Raw genomic sequence first — 16,602 nt, 5'->3', positions numbered from 1 at the left:
TTTACCTATCTGGTCTTTAGCAAAAGTGTTTCTAACTTGGATTAATGGTACGTATACTCCCAATATTGAAAGCAATGCCTAGTATACTGGGTTTGGTTATTAAATGTCTAAATGAGACATCATTCAGTGACCATTCCTCTCTGATATTTGCTTAGTTTTGTTTTAAATTGAATTAAAATTAACATAATTCATGTTTAATTAGCAGAAGACTGTAGAGATGCTGTGTCTCAAATATCACATGAAAATTTAAGTTGTGCTTCAAAACTGCACAAAGATTTGGAGCGAGAGATTCTACAACATGTAATCCAGTTCCAAATTTCAAATATGACTTTCAAATTTTTACTAAAATGCAATTATGGAATTAGTCACAATTTTGGCATGCTGCCTTTCAAGAGTGCTTCACACTTTTACTCATGCCAGTGTGAAGTTGTTTCAGTTTGCACCAGTACTACAATTAGTGAAGCCTGTCAACTGAAGTCAAAGCCAGTTCAGCACTCTGTCAAACCCCACTCACTCAGCCACCCCACTCCCCAACTCAAGTATTTATGTAGAACAACATATAACATTTAATTTGCTTTTAATAACTTTGAAACATAATTTGAAAATGTAGTTATGAAATCCATCAAGCCCAATTGTTTTTTTGAGTGTCCACTTACCTGTCTGTAAAGATAAAGATTTGAATTTCAGTAGCGCCTTTCATTAGCTCAAGCCATGCTGAAGTGCTTTACAGCCAATGAAGTGCTTGAATACAGTAAGCTCCCACACACAGCAATATGATCATGATCAGGTTATCTATTTTGGTGATGTTGATTGAGATATAATTATTAGCCAAGACACTGGAGAGAACTCCACTACTTCTCAATATAATGATGTGATTTATGTTGCGAGAGCATATGGGGCCTAAGTTAAAGGTCTCATCCAAAAACACCGTAATCCCTTCACACAGCACCAGACGTTCAGCCTTGACTTTGGAGCTGTTGACTTTGGAGAGGGCATTGAACCCAATACCTTCAGACTCCAAAGCAAGAGTTCTACCAATGGAACTGGGGCTGCTGCATTATGTCTCTGATTTGTGTGAGAAGCCATTTTCCCATTTTATTTCTTTGCTGAAAGTAATGAGAAGGCGTGGGATATCATTACTCTTTTACATCAGCTTCTTCTGTGCATCTGTATTTTAACTAGCCACTGGGATATCATTTAGCAGTGTGGCTGGATATTGGTCCTTTTTTTTAAAGCAGGGCTATGGAGGAGGACCAACACCTCACTTCTGTAAATGCCTATGACTCTCCCTATTTATTGCAGTTTGTTAACATCTCTGTCTGGTCATTGAACACAATGGTTTTATCAGAGAAACAGTGTGTGGTGGCTGAAGGCTGGTTACAGAAGGTGGCTACCTCCATTTGGCAATGTGTTTGGATGCTGGAAGCTGACTTAGTTTTTCTTTGGTTACTGAAGCTGTTGGAGACTTTGGCCCATTCTTTCTGGAAGTATTGCAGCGTGGAGGTGGTGGATGTGTTGGCCACAGGAGGCTGCCAGGGTGTCTCCCTGCTGTTTGGGGGTGCGGTCCCTTGGAGTCGGCTCCGTTTCTAAGGGGCAGGCCCCGTCTCCATGGTTACGGGCGGCTTGAAGAGACTTTAAGCAGCGGCAGCCTCAGCGAACGGCGTGGCAAAGAAGCTGGGAGAGAGAAAGTCAGTCAGTGTGATGGCGAGGGGTTGAAGGCGGGAAATATCACACCTTTGGGACACACGAAGAAAGGTCAAGAAACCCTTTCAGAAATAGAGAAGGGGGTAAAGGAAAAGCAAATCGGCGACACAAGACAAAATCAGCAGAGAGAGTCAGTCTGACAGCAGTGAATGAGTGAGTGAACATCATCAGAGCTAATGCCGCGTAACAGAGCCAGGATAGACCACGATAGGATGCAGAAGGTAAAATTGTTAGTTTGTTTCAGCTTATGGAATATTAGCACAAAAAATATATGTTCCAAAGCGAGTTCATCTCTTTTGTCAGAGATATTTCCAGCTTAATGGGTATTGACTAATTGCCAAGTATCTGAGGTGGAAATGAAATGTTTCTCTGTGAATGGTGAAGCAATGAGACTTGCAATGTCTTTGGAAGTCTTTGTTTTATTTTTTAACAAGTTAAAATAGAATGGGAAGTGGAATAATGGTTCTCTCAAACCCAATCCAGTTTCAGAACATTAAAATGTAATGGAAACTGGAATAATGGTTGTCTTGAAATTTGCAGTTCCAGAAAGTTAAATTGAAATGAAGACTGCAATCATATAGATCTTAAACCTCTTCTGGTAGCTGTTTGCATTACTATACAAGATATTTAAAGATCACTCTTGTCGGTTTACTACATTGTAAATTGGTATGCAGAAGGAAAGGTTCAGAAGATTTTCTTCACTTTCCGTGAAGCGCCTTGAGACATTGCTCCATATTAAAGGTGCTGTTTAAAAATAGTCGTGCCTTGAATTCCAGATGATTGAAAATCAGTTAATTCTGTCTTTGACCAATTTGTCACAGATAAACACACTCAAGTTTAAAAGTGGTGTCTTTTGTATTAACTAGTGGATCTCCTGCAGCTGTTAAAAGCAACCACCACAGGAGATGAAATTATTTTCTTCACTGCCTGCGCAGTAATCTGACTGAGTGAATCGCCTACTTGGAAAAGAAGATTTTCTTTATTGTGTTGTGTTTCCTATAAGGTCAAGAGCACTATAATATGTAATGCAACATGTATAATTATCATGGTAACATGTAACTGTGTGCAATTTGTTGTCTCTTTTTAAGGTCACTTTAATTGCTGTGCACTCCTCAGTTAGAGGATGGCTGGGCTTAAATTAGAGGTCAGAACGGTTTGTAAAAATCTATCAATTGTAACAAAGCGCAGTTCAGTGAAGATAAATGTGAAGTCGTATATTTTGCAACCAAGAGTAGAAATAGAGTGACAGACAGAGAGATCAAGGGTGCAGTTTAATTGATCTTTAAAAGGGGAATTGCAGACAGAAAAGGCAAAAGGAATTCTGAATTGAATATTGAAGTAGGAAGGTGGATGAAAAGCTTACGAATAGCATCTTTAATGTAGCAAAACAACCCAAGGTGCTTCACAGGAGAATAATCAGATAGAAAGCCAAAGAAAGAGACATTAGGACAAGTGACCAAAGGCTTGGTCAATGAGGAAGGTTTTCAGGAGTATATTCAAGAAAGGGAGAAAGGTTTAGGCAAGGAATTCCAAAGCTTCGGCCGAGACAGCAGAAGGCACAGCCAGCAATCGTGTGGAGAAGGAAGTGGCAGACTCGCAAGAGGCCTGAGTTGAAGAAATGCAGATTTCTCAGAAGGTTGTATGGCTATACGTGTTTGCAGAGGTGAGGAGGGATGAGGCCATGAAGGGATTTGAACAAAAGGATGAGTCTTTGACAATCGCGGTATTCTGGACTGGGAGCCAATCAAACAAGGGCAATGGATGAATGGGAGGTGGTGTGAGGTAGGATAGGGATTTCCGGTAACAATGAAGGAATATTTCCAAGTCAGGATGGTGTGTGACGGAGGGGAACTTGCAGGTGGTGTTCCCATGTGCCTGCTGCTCTTCTTTGAGGCAGCAGAGGTCACGGGTTTGGAAAGTGCTGTTGAAGAAGCCATGGCGTTTGGCTGCAGTGCATCTTGTAAATGGTACACACTGCTGCCACAGTGGTGGCAGGAGTGAATGTTTAAGGTAGTGAATGGGGTGATGATCAAGCAGGCTATTTTCTCCTGAAAGTTTTCAATTTTCTTGATTTTTGATGAAGCCACAGTCTTCCAGACAAGTGGGGAGTATTCCTTCGTACTGCTAATTTGTAAATGGTGGAAAGGCTTTGGGGAGTCAGGAGGTCAATTGCTTGACACAGAATTCCCAGCCTCTGACTTTTTTTTTGTCATTTGTTCAGAGGATGTGGGCATTGCTGGCGAGGTCAACATTTGTTGTCCATCCCTAATTGCCCTTGGGAAGGTGGTGGTGGTGAGCCACCTTCTTGAACTGCTGCAGTTCATTCGGTGCGGATACACCCAAGTGCTGTTAGGGAAGGACTTGCAGGATTTTGATCCAGTGACAGTGAAGGAACAGCACTATATTTCCAAGTCAGGATGGTGTGTGACTTGGAGGGGAACTTGCAGGTAGTGGTTTTCCCATGCATTTGCTGTCCTTGCCCTTCTCGGTGGAAGAGGTCGCAGGTTTGGAAGGTGCTGACGAAGGAGGTGTGGTGAGTTGCTGCAGTGCATCTTGCATATGCTACACACAGAGGATTTAAGTAGAGTTAAGAAGTTGTGCTGCATTTGTATAGAGCCTTGGTGAGACTGCACCTGCAGTATTGTGTGCAGTTTTGGTCTCCTTATCTAAGGAAGGATTTACTTGCCATAGAGGGAGTGCAACAGAGGTTCACCAGACTGGGATGGCGGGATTGTCCTATGAGGAAAGATTGAGGAGACTGGGCCTCCATTTTCCAGAGTTTCGTAGAATGAGAGGTGATCTCATTGAAGCTTACAAAATTCTTACAGGGCTCGACAGGGTAGAGGCAGGAAGAACGTTTCCTCTGGCTGCTGAGAACCAGGGGACAGTTTCACAATCAGGGGCAGGCCATTTAGGACTGAGAAGAAGAGGAATTTTTTCTCTTAGGTTGGTGAATCTTTGGAATTTTGTACCCCAGTAGGCTGTGGCGGCTCAGTCGTTGAGTATCTTCAAGACAAAGATTGATAGTTTTCTAGGTATTAAAAAGATCAAAGGATATGGGGGTAAATGGCATTGAGGTAGAAGATCAGCCATAACCTAGTTGAATTGCGGAGCAGGCTCGGGTCTGAATGGCCTGCTTCTGCTCCTATTTCCGATGTTCCTATTCTGCCACTGTGTGTCAGTGTGGAGGGAGTGAATGTTTAAGGTGGTGGATGGGGTATCGAGCTTCTTGAGAGTTATTGGAGTTACACTCACCCAGGCAAGTAGAGAGTATTCCTTCACGCTCCTGACTTGTGCCTTGTTAATGGTGGACAGGCTTTGGGGAGTAAGGAGGTGGGTTTCTCACTGCAGAATTCCCAGTCTCTCATCTGCTTTGGTAGCCACACAATTTTTGTGCCGACTACAATTCATTTTCTGGTCAATGGTAACTCCCGGGATGTTGATAGTGGGGGATTCAGCGATGGTAATGCTTTTGAATGTCAAGGGGAGATGCTTCGATTCTCTCTTATTGGAGATGGTCATTGCCTGGTAGAAGTGTGTCATGAATGTTACTTGCCACTTAGCAGCCCAAGCCTGAATGTTGTCCAGGTCTTGCTGCATGTGGACATGGACTGTTCAGTATCTGAGGAGTTGGGAATGGCGCTGAACATTGTGCATTCATCATCTCCACTTCTGACCTTATGATGAAGTCATTGATGAAGCAGCTGAAGATGGTTTGGCCGAGGACACTATCCTCAGGAACTCCTGCAGTGATGTCCTAGGATAGACATGATTGACCTCAAACAACCATTGACTTTATGCTAGGTATGACTCCAACCAGTGGAGAGTTTTCCCCTTGATTCTCAGTGACTTCAGTTTGGCTAGGGCCCTTTGATGCCATACTTGGTCAAATGCTGCCTTGATATCCATGGCAGTCACTCTCAGCTCACCTCTTGATTTCAGCTCTTTTGTCCATGTTTGCACCAAGGCTGTGTTGTGTTAAGAGCCAAACCGAGCAATCGTGAGCACGTTATTGCAGTTTCAATGCTGCTTGATTGCAACTCTCATTTTCCTAAACTTTGAAGAATTTAGGCCGATCCTCCTCAATCTTTCTTCAAATGACAACCCAGGAATCAATCACATTTCTAATGGCCATTAACACACAGACATTCTGACCTCAAACATTGATTGATAAAGTTGAATTCAGTCCAAATCTATTCTGCCATAGTGCTCTATACAGTAGCAGCATCTCATGACACAATGTAAATCCAGAGTGCTCTCATTAATCAAATGCACTACTGACATCTTGTGGAAAATTTTCAATCTTAAATATTCAATATAAATTAAATCTATTTTAGAAAGGCAAGGCAGATCAATGGAAACTGGATGAAAGATCAGTTTTAGTGACAGGAATACATGCTTTCTTGATTGCAGTCATAAATTTCATTCTGTTTTTAAAAAGAAAAGTCATTTGATATTGGTGCAGCAAACTGTGATTGTTCAGACCGAGAAGTTCCAAAGTTAATGAACAGTGATTTGAGCTCCATAATGGTATCTCACAATAAACTCACGGAGAGTGACACGAGATGAGGCTTATGGGATGATGATGATTCAATTGACATTTTTTTGTTTTTGTTAATTATTTGCTACTCTCTCCTGTAAAATATTAACCTCGGCGGTGTGGTGGCCTTGGCCAAATTGCTAATTGCACTTAATAACTTCCCAGAAAATATTATTTTGGTGTAAATGCTCTTCCAGGCGAATGATGTAAAGAATAATCTTTGCAACAGACAGTAGGCAGGATATTCCCGGTCTTGAGTGACACTGGAAAGCTGGTGTGGGGGGGTGGATGCCAAGAAAATAGCAGGGAACTGTGTTGGGATGGCTCCGTCCCACTGCCAGAAAAGTTTCCCAGTGGCCAGACTGGACATGAATCGGCTGCCTGCAGAACGGAGGAGGGCAGCCAATTTACATAATTAAAGGTCTAATTAAGGGAGGTTTTCCAATGCCGCCAGCCTTTTGCTCACGGCAGAATGGGGAGACCGCCATCTTGCCATTCAGTTGCGGGGGGGTGGGGGGTGTTGCCATTGGAGTTAGAGCTCGATGCCCTAAAGTAAAGACATTGGGCAGGGAAGGCTGCCCTGGTGGGCCATCCGGAGGGACCAGCCTTCCTGTACCATCTGATTTTAAACTTTTCACCCAGGGCACCTCAAAATGGAGGTGCCCTCTCAATCCCCAAGGTGCCTTAACAGTGTCCACCCCTCTTGGTGGGTCTGCCAAGTCTTCAGATCTGCCAGCTGTCTGATTTAAACAATCACCCTATGCCATCTTCAAAGACTGAAGTGTGTGTGATGAGGGCATGCCATCTCCATATAGGTATTACATATTGTATTGTCAGGATGTGTCACATGCTACAGCATTGCAAGTTTTGGACGGCAGCATTAAAACAATACACACTAAATATCCTACAATCGAAGATGCCAGATTTTCAGCTTGTACCAATATTGTGTGATATTGAATCTAATACTGATATCAAGTCTGGTAGATTCAATATCCAAATTGCATCATACATAATATTCTCTAATATGCAATGAAGAATCCAGAGATAACATCCTTTTAGATAAGACATAATGTGGTATGCAAACCCTTTGGTTTCTGGTGGCCAATATCAAAGACATTTGCATGTTTACAGATGGGGATTGGAAGACAAAGGACCATTTCCTGACACATTCAACCCACAATGGATCTTGATCACGAGGTATTGTGCTTGCGAAGGTGATACAATCCAAGACGTGGTCAGTCGAGTTAGTCAGATGACTAACCTCCTTGGCAACCTGGGTTTTTCTGAATTTGTACGAACAGTTTGAACTGAGAAAGTCTGTTTGCTGCTGGACTGAGAAGACCTCTCCTGTCTGCTCCTGTCTCTTTCTCACAAGCCTCTGAATCCACTGAAGACACATGAACCCGAAGAGAGAGAAGTCTCCGACAGTGAACAAGGTTTAAGAAGAATACTGAGCCCCAACAAAAAGCAAAATCTACCTACTATCAAGGAATCTACAGTGATCTCGAAGAACAGGAACAAAAACTCTTCAGATATTGCATCAAACTTTTCACTTTATTTTTCTTCTCTTTTCTGTCTCTATTTGCATGTGTATCACGTATGCATGCCAGCGTGGGCACATCGTGTATCCGTAGGCGTCAATCGAATGAGAATTTAAGTTCAAGTTTAATAAATTTCAACTTTTCTTCTTTAAACCTAACAAAGCCTGTTTGTGCTGGTTTCTTTGCCTTATAATTGGAAAGCGGTGAACAAGGATTCACCAAGGGGGAGTTAAAAATACGGTGTGTTTAAAATTAAACCCTGTTACAGTAAGACCAAGTGAAGGCTGAGAGGGATCCCTAAACACCTTTCTCACCTGGTCGTAACAATATACATTCTCAACATTACAATAGTATCTGTGATTTTAAAATATTTCACTGGCTGTGAACAGAAGAACGTGGGAAATAGGAATAGGAGTTGGCCATATGGCCCCTCAAGCCTGCTCCACCATTCAATAAGATCATGGTTGATCTTTAACCTCAGCTCTACTTTCCACCTAATCCCCATATCCCTTGGTCTCCTTACAGTCCAAAATATAGCTATCTCAGCTTTGAATATACTCAATGGCTGGGCATCCACAGCCCTCTGAAGTGGAGAATTCCAAAGATTCACAACCCTCTGATCAAAGAAATTTCTTTTCATCTCAATCCTAAATGGCTGACCTCTTAACTTGAGACTGTGCCCGCTAGTTCTCGGCTCTCCAGCCAGGAGAAACAACCTCTCAGCATCTACCCTGTCAAGCCTCTCAGAATCTTATGTTTCAATTCAATCACCTTTTATTCTTCTAAACTCCAGAAAATCTAAGTCCTTTCTACTCCCTCCTAATAGGACAAGTCTATCATCCCAGCAATCAATCAATTGAAGCTTTGTTGCGCCCCCAGTAAACAAAGTATATCCTTCCTTAGGTATGGAGACCAAAACTATACAAAGTGCTCCAAGTGTGGTCTCACAAAGCTCGAAATGATTGCAGCAAGACTTCCTTATTCTTATACTCCAAACCCTTGCAATAAAGGTCAACATACCATTTGCCTTCAGAATTGCTAGCTTTATCAGCATGTGAACTTTCTGTGTTTCATGCACAAGGACACCCAAGTCCCTCTGCACACCAACATTGCATAGTTTCTTACTATTTGAAAAAAAACGTTTTTCTATTCATCTGATGAAAGGAATAACCTCACATTTCCCCACATTATACTCCATCTGCCAGCATCTTGTCCACTCAGTTAACCATTCTGTAATAAAAGCAAAAAACTGCAGATTCTGGAAATCTGAAATAAAAACAGAAAGTGCTGGAAATAATCAGCAGGTCTGGCAGCATCTCTGGAGAGAGAAACAGAGTTAACAAACAACAAAGAAAATTACAGCACAGGAACAGGCCCTTCGGCCCTCCAAGCCTGCGCCGATCCAGATCCTCTATCTAAACATGTCGCCTATTTTCTAAGGGTCTGTATCTCTTTGCTTCCTGCCCATTCATGCATCTGTCTCGATACATCTTAAAAGATGCTATCGTGCCCGTGTCTACCACCTCCGCTGGCAATGCGTTCCAGGCACCCACCACCCTCTGCGTAAAGAACTTTCCACGCATATCCCCCCTAAACTTTTCCCCTCTCACTTTGAACTCGTGACCCCTAGTAATTGAATCCCCACTCTGGGAAAAAGCTTCTTGCTATCCACCCTGTCTATACCTCTCATGATTTTGTACACCTCGATCAGGTCCCCCCTCAACCTCCGTCTTTCTAATGAAAATAATCCTAATCTACTCAACCTCTCTTCATAGCTAGCGCCCTCCATACCAGGCAACATCCTGGTGAACCTCCTCTGCACCCTCTCCAAAGCATCTACATCCTTTTGGTAATGTGGCGACCAGAACTGCACGCAGTATTCCAAATGTGGCCGAACCAAAGTCTTATACAACTGTAACATGACCTGCCAACCCTTGTACTCAATACCCCGTCCGATGAAGGAAAGCATGCCGCATGCCTTCTGGACCACTCTATTGACCTGCGTTGCCACCTTCAGGGAACAATGGACCTGAACACCCAAATCTCTCTGTTCATCAATTTTCCCCAGGACTTTTCCATTTACTGTATAGTTCACTCTTGAATTGGATCTTCCAAAATGCATCACCTCGCATTTGCCCTGATTGAACTCCATCTGCCATTTCTCTGCCCAACTCTCCACTCTATCTATATTCTGCAGTATTCTCTGTCAGTCCCCTTCACTATCTGCTACTCCACTAATCTTAGTGTCATCTGCAAACTTGCTAATCAGACCACCTATACTTTCCTCCAAATCATTTATGTATATCACAAACAACAGTGGTCCCAGCACGGATCCCTGTGGAACACCACTGGTCATACGTCTCCATTTTGAGAAACTCCCTTCCACTGCTACTCTCTGTCTCCTGTTGCCCAGCCAGTTCTTTATCCATCTAGCTAGTACACCCTGGACCCCATGCGACTTCACTTTCTCCATCAGCCTACCATGGGGAACCTTATCAAACGCCTTACTGAAGTCCATGTATATGACATCTACAGCCCTTCCCTCATCAATCAACTTTGTCACTTCCTCAAAGAATTCTATTAAGTTGGTAAGACATGACCTTCCCTGCACAAAACCATGTTGCCTATCACTGATAAGCCCATTTTCTTCCAAATGGGAATAGATCCTATCCCTCAGTATCTTCTCCAGCAGCTTCCCTACCACTGACGTCAGGCTCACCGGTCTATAATTACCTGGATTATCCCTGCTACCCTTCTTAAACAAGGGGACAACATTAGCAATTCTCCAATCCTCCGGGACCTCACCCGTGTTTAAGGATGCCGCAAAGATATCTGTTAAGGCCCCAGCTATTTCCTCTCTCGCTTCCCTCAGTAACCTGGGATAGATCCCATCCGGACCTGGGGACTTGTCCACCTTAATGCCTTTTAGAATACCCAACACTTCCTCCCTCCTTATGCCGACTTGACCTAGAGTAATCAAACATCTGTCCCTAACCTCAACATCCGTCATGTCCCTCTCCTCGGTGAATACCGATGCAAAGTACTCGTTTAGAATCTCACCCATTTTCTGTGACTCCACGCATAATTTTCCTCCTTTGTCCTTGAGTGGGCCAATCCTTTCTCTAGTTACCCTCTTGCTCCTTTTATATGAATAAAAGGCTTTGGGATTTTCCTTAACCCTGTTTGCTAAAGATATTTCATGACCCCTTTTAGCCCTCTTAATTCCTCGTTTCAGATTGGTCCTACATTCCCGATATTCTTTCAAAGCTTCGGCTTTCTTCAGCCTCCTAGACCTTATGTATGCTTCCTTTTTCCTCTTAGCTAGTCTCACAATTTCACCTGTCGTCCATGGTTCCCTAATCTTGCCATTTCTATCCCTCATTTTCACAGGAACATGTCTCTCCTGCACGCAAATCAACCTCTCTTTAAAAGCCTCCCACATATCAAATGTGGATTTACCTTCAAACAGCTGCTCCCAATCTACATTCCCCAGCTCCTGCCGAATTTTGTTATAGTTGGCCTTTCCCCAATTTAGCACTCTTCCTTTAGGACCACTCTCGTCTTTGTCCATGAGTATTCTAAAACTTACGGAATTGTGATCACTATTCCCAAAGTAGTCCCCTACTGAAACTTCAACCACCTGGCCCGGCTCATTCCCCAACACCAGGTCCAGTATGGCCCCTTCCCGAGTTGGACTATTTACATACTGCTCTAGAAAACCCTCCTGGATGCTCCCTACAAATTCTGCTCCATCTAGACCTCTAACACTAAGTGAATCCCAGTCAATGTTGGGAAAATTAAAATCTCCTATCACCACCACCCTGTTGCTCCTACATCTTTCCATAATCTGTTTACATATTTGTACCTTTATCTCACACTCGCTGTTGGGATGCCTGTAGTACAGCCCCAACGTTGTTACCGCACCCTTCCTATTTCTGAGTTCTGCCCATATTGCCTCACTGCTCGAGTCCTCCATAGTGCCCTCCTTCAGTACAGCTGTGATATCCTCTTTGACCAGTAATGCAACTCCTCCACCCCTTTTACCTCCCTCTCTATCCCGCCTGAAGCATCGGTATCCTGGGATATTTAGTTGCCAATCGTGCCCTTCCCTTAACCAAGTCTCAGTAATAGCAATAACATCATACTCCCAGGTACTAATCCAAGCCCTAAGTTCATCTGCCTTACCTATTACACTTCTTGCATTAAAACAAATGCACCTCAGACCACCACTCCCTTTGCGTTCATCATCTGCTCCCTGTCTACTCTTCCCTTAGTCACGCTGACTTCATTATCCAGTTCCTTACAGGCTTTAGTTACTACCTCCTTACTGTCCACTGACCTCCTCATTTTGTTCCCATCCCTCTGCCACATTAGTTTAAACCCTCCCCAACAGCGTTAGCAAAAGCACCCCCAAGGACATTGGTTCCAGTCCGGCCCAGGTGTAGACCGTCCAATTTGTAATAGTCCCACCTCCCCCAGAACCGGTCCCAATGTCCCAAAAATCTGAACCCCTCCCTCCTGCACCATCTCTCAAGCCATGCATTCATCCTGACTATTCTTTCATTTCTACTCTGACTATCACATGGCACTGGTAGCAATCCTGAGATTACTACCTCTGAGGTCCTACTTTTTAACTTGGCTCCGAACTCCCTAAATTCTGCTTGTAGGACCTCATCCTGTTTTTTACCTATATCATTGGTGCCTATGTGCACAATGACAACTGGCTGTTCACCCTCCCCTTTCAGAATGTTCTGCAGCCGATCTGAGACATCCCTGACCCGTGCACCTGGGAGGCAACATACCATCTGTTTCAGGTCTGTGACTTTTTATCAGTTCTGATCAGTTCCACAGATGCTGCCAGACCTGCTGATTATTTCCAGTATTTCTGCTTTTCTTCGCCAATTTCTATCTCTTTGCAACATCGTGGTGCCCTCCTCACAGCTTTCTTTCCCACTAGCTTTGTATCGGCAGCAAACACTCAGTCCCTTCTGTTCAGTTCTGATGAAGGGTCACTGACCTGAAATGTTAACTCTGCTTCTCTCTCCACAGATGCTGCCAGACCTGCTGAGTATTTCCAGCATTTCTTGTTTTTATTAATTCAGTCCCTTCACCTAGGTCATTAGTATAGATTGTAAATAGCTGAGGCCCCAGACTGATCCTCATAGCACCCCACACGTAACAGCCTGCCAATCTGAAAATAACCCGTTTATTCCTCCACTCTGTTTTCTGTCCTTCAACCAATCCTCTTTCCATACTAATATATTGCCCCCAACCCAATGAACTTTTATTTTGTGCAACAACCCATCTCGTGGCACCTTATTGAACGCCTTTTGAAAATCCAAATATACTACATTCACAGGTTCCCCTTTATCTACCGTAGTTGTTGCCTCAAAAAACCTTCATCGATTGGCCAAACACAATTTCCCTTTATTTCAGTGAAGCACATTGGGAGATCCTGAGGACAGGAAAGACACCATCTAAATGCACATTGTATCTTTCATTTCAAAGTTACATTTTTGAAGTAAATAGAAGAAAGAAGTGTTTGGATAAGTCTCAGATTGTAACACTGATATACTGGCGCAATAACTAGCTCGTCATATATTAAAATTCTAGTAATCTGCAATTGATATCTCACTATGATGGTCCCACTAATATGGTATGAATATCTACTGTTCTGGTTCAGTTATGTGGCACTGGTGTTTTTCACATAGTAAATCTATCCCCATAGCATCAAGGTCATTTTATGGACATAAGGAAAGACTCTCGTTCTGGATTCAATTTGTTGCTGTTTGCAGCCAAGAGGGTAATATATGCTTAGAGGCACAGGGCAAGGCTAATATACTCAATAAGCACTTTGTATCATGATTATTTGATAGCATTAATTAGCAGGAAGCTTTCAATAATCACCTATGCTGTACTGAAATTCTAAAACAAAATTGGTAACGCTGCAAGCATGAACCTTTGCTTTGCTGCCCTATTTAGTGATAAATTGCTGATTAACTATGTTTCTTCACTGCACAACCAGATGTGTGTCAAAAAGCTTGTCTATATATAGTTTCTTGGTCAGAACTAGCACACATTTCCAGGAATGGTAGGACTCAATTGTGTTAACCAGCCTTTTATGCAGCACCTTATCAAATGCTTTATCAAAATCCATTTCAGCAACATCCATCGCATTCCCTTCATCAACCTTCTCTTTTACTTCATTAAAAAATTCAATTAGACTAGTCAAGCATGATCTGCCTTTTACGCATCCATGCTGGCTCTCCGTAATTAACTCGAACCTCTCCAAGTGTCTGTTGATTTTTTACCTGATTATTGTTTCTGAAACCTTACCCACTGCTGATGTTAAACTAACTGACTTGTAGTTGCTCTGACTTTCCTTACACTCCTTCTTGAATAAGGGTGTCACATTTGCCACTCTCCAAATCTCTACACCTTCCCCGTGTCCAGGGAAGATTGGAAGATTACAGCAAGCCCTTCCGCTATCTCCATGCCCACTTCCTTTAGCAACCTGGGATGCAAGCCATCAGGATGAGGTGACTTATCTACCCTAAGCCAACCTTGTTAGTACCTCCCCACCCCAGCCTCAATTTTTACCCTATCCGTTGCCTCTACTCTCTCTCTGTTTCTACTGATATTTTGTCATATTCCTCTTCCTTAGTAAACATCGATACAAAGTGCTCATTAAGTATATTAGCCTTGCCCTGTGCCGCTCAGCATATATTACCTTCTTGGTCGCACATAGCCCCACTCCACCTCTTACTACCCACTTGCTATTTACATGCCGGCAAAAGATTTTTTTGTTCCTTTTTAGGTTAACTGCCATGTTTCCATTACTCTTCAATTCGCAGACGGTTTGCATTAATCATCTTGAATTGGCTCAGGAACGAAATGGTCTGCTCATGTTCCTATGTCCGATATTATTTTGATTTCTCGTAAGACTATCAGTTTAGTAAGATTATTTTGTACCCTTCTAATAGAACAGAGATTCTCGCAAGGTCGTGTGCTCAAGCGTCGCCATCATACCGCTGTGTTATGAGGACTGACACTCCTGCCTGCTGCTGCTGTAATCATAATCTCTGTTGTGCAGTGACCTAATAAGCCTTTTGTGTTTTGGAGAAGGAGGTTCTAAGCTGCCATAGGGGACAGAAATAACAGTTTGCTCAGTGGTAATAATTTTTAATTTCCATGTGAAGTAGTTGAGGCAGGGAATCTCTCCATTTTATAAGGGACATTTGAAGCAAAGAAATATTTGGAGCTCTGGAGAAAGAACAAGATAGTGAGATTAGAGTCAGCTCCTGCCCTCTTTACAGCCTTGGGTCAAACATGGACAAAAGAGCTGAACTCCAGAGGTGAGGTGAGAGTAACTGCCCTTGACATCAAGGCAGCATTTGACCGAGTATGGCATCAAGAAGCCCTAGCAAAACTGCAGTCAATGGGAATCAAAGGAAGAACTCTCCGCTAGCTGGAGTCATATCCAGCACTAAGTAAGATGGCTGTGGTTGTTGGAGTTCAATCATCTCAATCCCAGGACATCACTGCCAGAATTCCTCAGTGCAGTGTCCAAGGCCCAACCATCTTCAGCTGCTTTATCAATGACCTTCCCTCCATCATAAGGTCAGAAGTCAGATTGCACAATGTTCAGCACCCTTCCCAACTCTTCAGATACTAAAAGAGTCCATGTTCATACGCAGCAAGACTTGGGACAACATTCAGGCTTGGACATTTTTTTTTATTCATTCATGGGATATAGGCGTTGCTGGCGAGGCTAGCACTTATTGCCCATCCCTAATTACCCTTGAACTGAGTGGCTTGCTAAGCCATTTCAGGGGGCAGTTAAGAGTCAACCACCTTGCTGTGGGTCTGGAGTCAGATGGAGGCCAGACCAGGTAAGGATCGCAGATTTCCTTCCCTAAAGGACATTAGTGAACCAGATGGTTTTTTTTACAACAATTGACAATAGTTTCATGGCCACCATTAGACTAGCTTTTTTTAAAATTCCAGATTTATTCATTCAATTCAAATTTCACCATCTGCCATGGTGGGATTCAAACCCATGTCCCCAGAGCACTAGCCTGGGCCTCTGGATTACTCGTCTCGTGACATTACCACTATGCCACCGCCTCCGCAATAAAGCTGATCAGTGGCAAGTAACATTCGCGCCACACAAGTGCCAGGCAATGACCATCTCAAACAAGAGCGAATCGAACCATCTCCCCTTGATGTTCAATGGCTGAATCCCCAACTACCAGCATTGTGGCGGTTACCATTGACCAGAATCTGAATTGGACCAGCCACATAAATGTTATGGCTACAAGAGCAGGTCAGGGACTAGGCATTCTGCGCCAAATAACTCACCTCCTGTGTCGCCAAACTCTGTCCACCATATCCAAGGCACAAGTCAAGAGTGTGATGGAATACTCTTCACTTGCCCGGATGGGTGCAGCTCCAATAACTCTCAAGAAGCTCAACAGCATCTCGGACAAAGCAGCCCGCTTGATTATCATCCCACCCACTCCCTTCAACATCACTCCCTTCACAACCGACACACAGTGGCAGCAATGTGTACCGTCTACAAGATGCACTGCAGCAACTCACCAAGACTCCTTCGACAGCACCTTCCAAACCTGTGACCTCTACCATCTTGAAGGACAAGGGCAGCAAATGCATGGGAACACCACCACCTGCAAGTTTCTCTCCAATCCGCGCACACCATCGTGACTTGGAACTATATTGTCATTGCTTCACTGTTGCTGGGTCAAAATTCTGGAACCCCCTTCCAAACAACACTCTTGGTGTACCTACACCCCGAGG

The sequence above is a fragment of the Heterodontus francisci genome, chromosome 47 (genome assembly GCF_036365525.1).
Source record: "Heterodontus francisci isolate sHetFra1 chromosome 47, sHetFra1.hap1, whole genome shotgun sequence".
NCBI lineage: Eukaryota > Metazoa > Chordata > Chondrichthyes > Heterodontiformes > Heterodontidae > Heterodontus > Heterodontus francisci.
Note: the sequence above shows the minus strand (reverse complement) of the source record.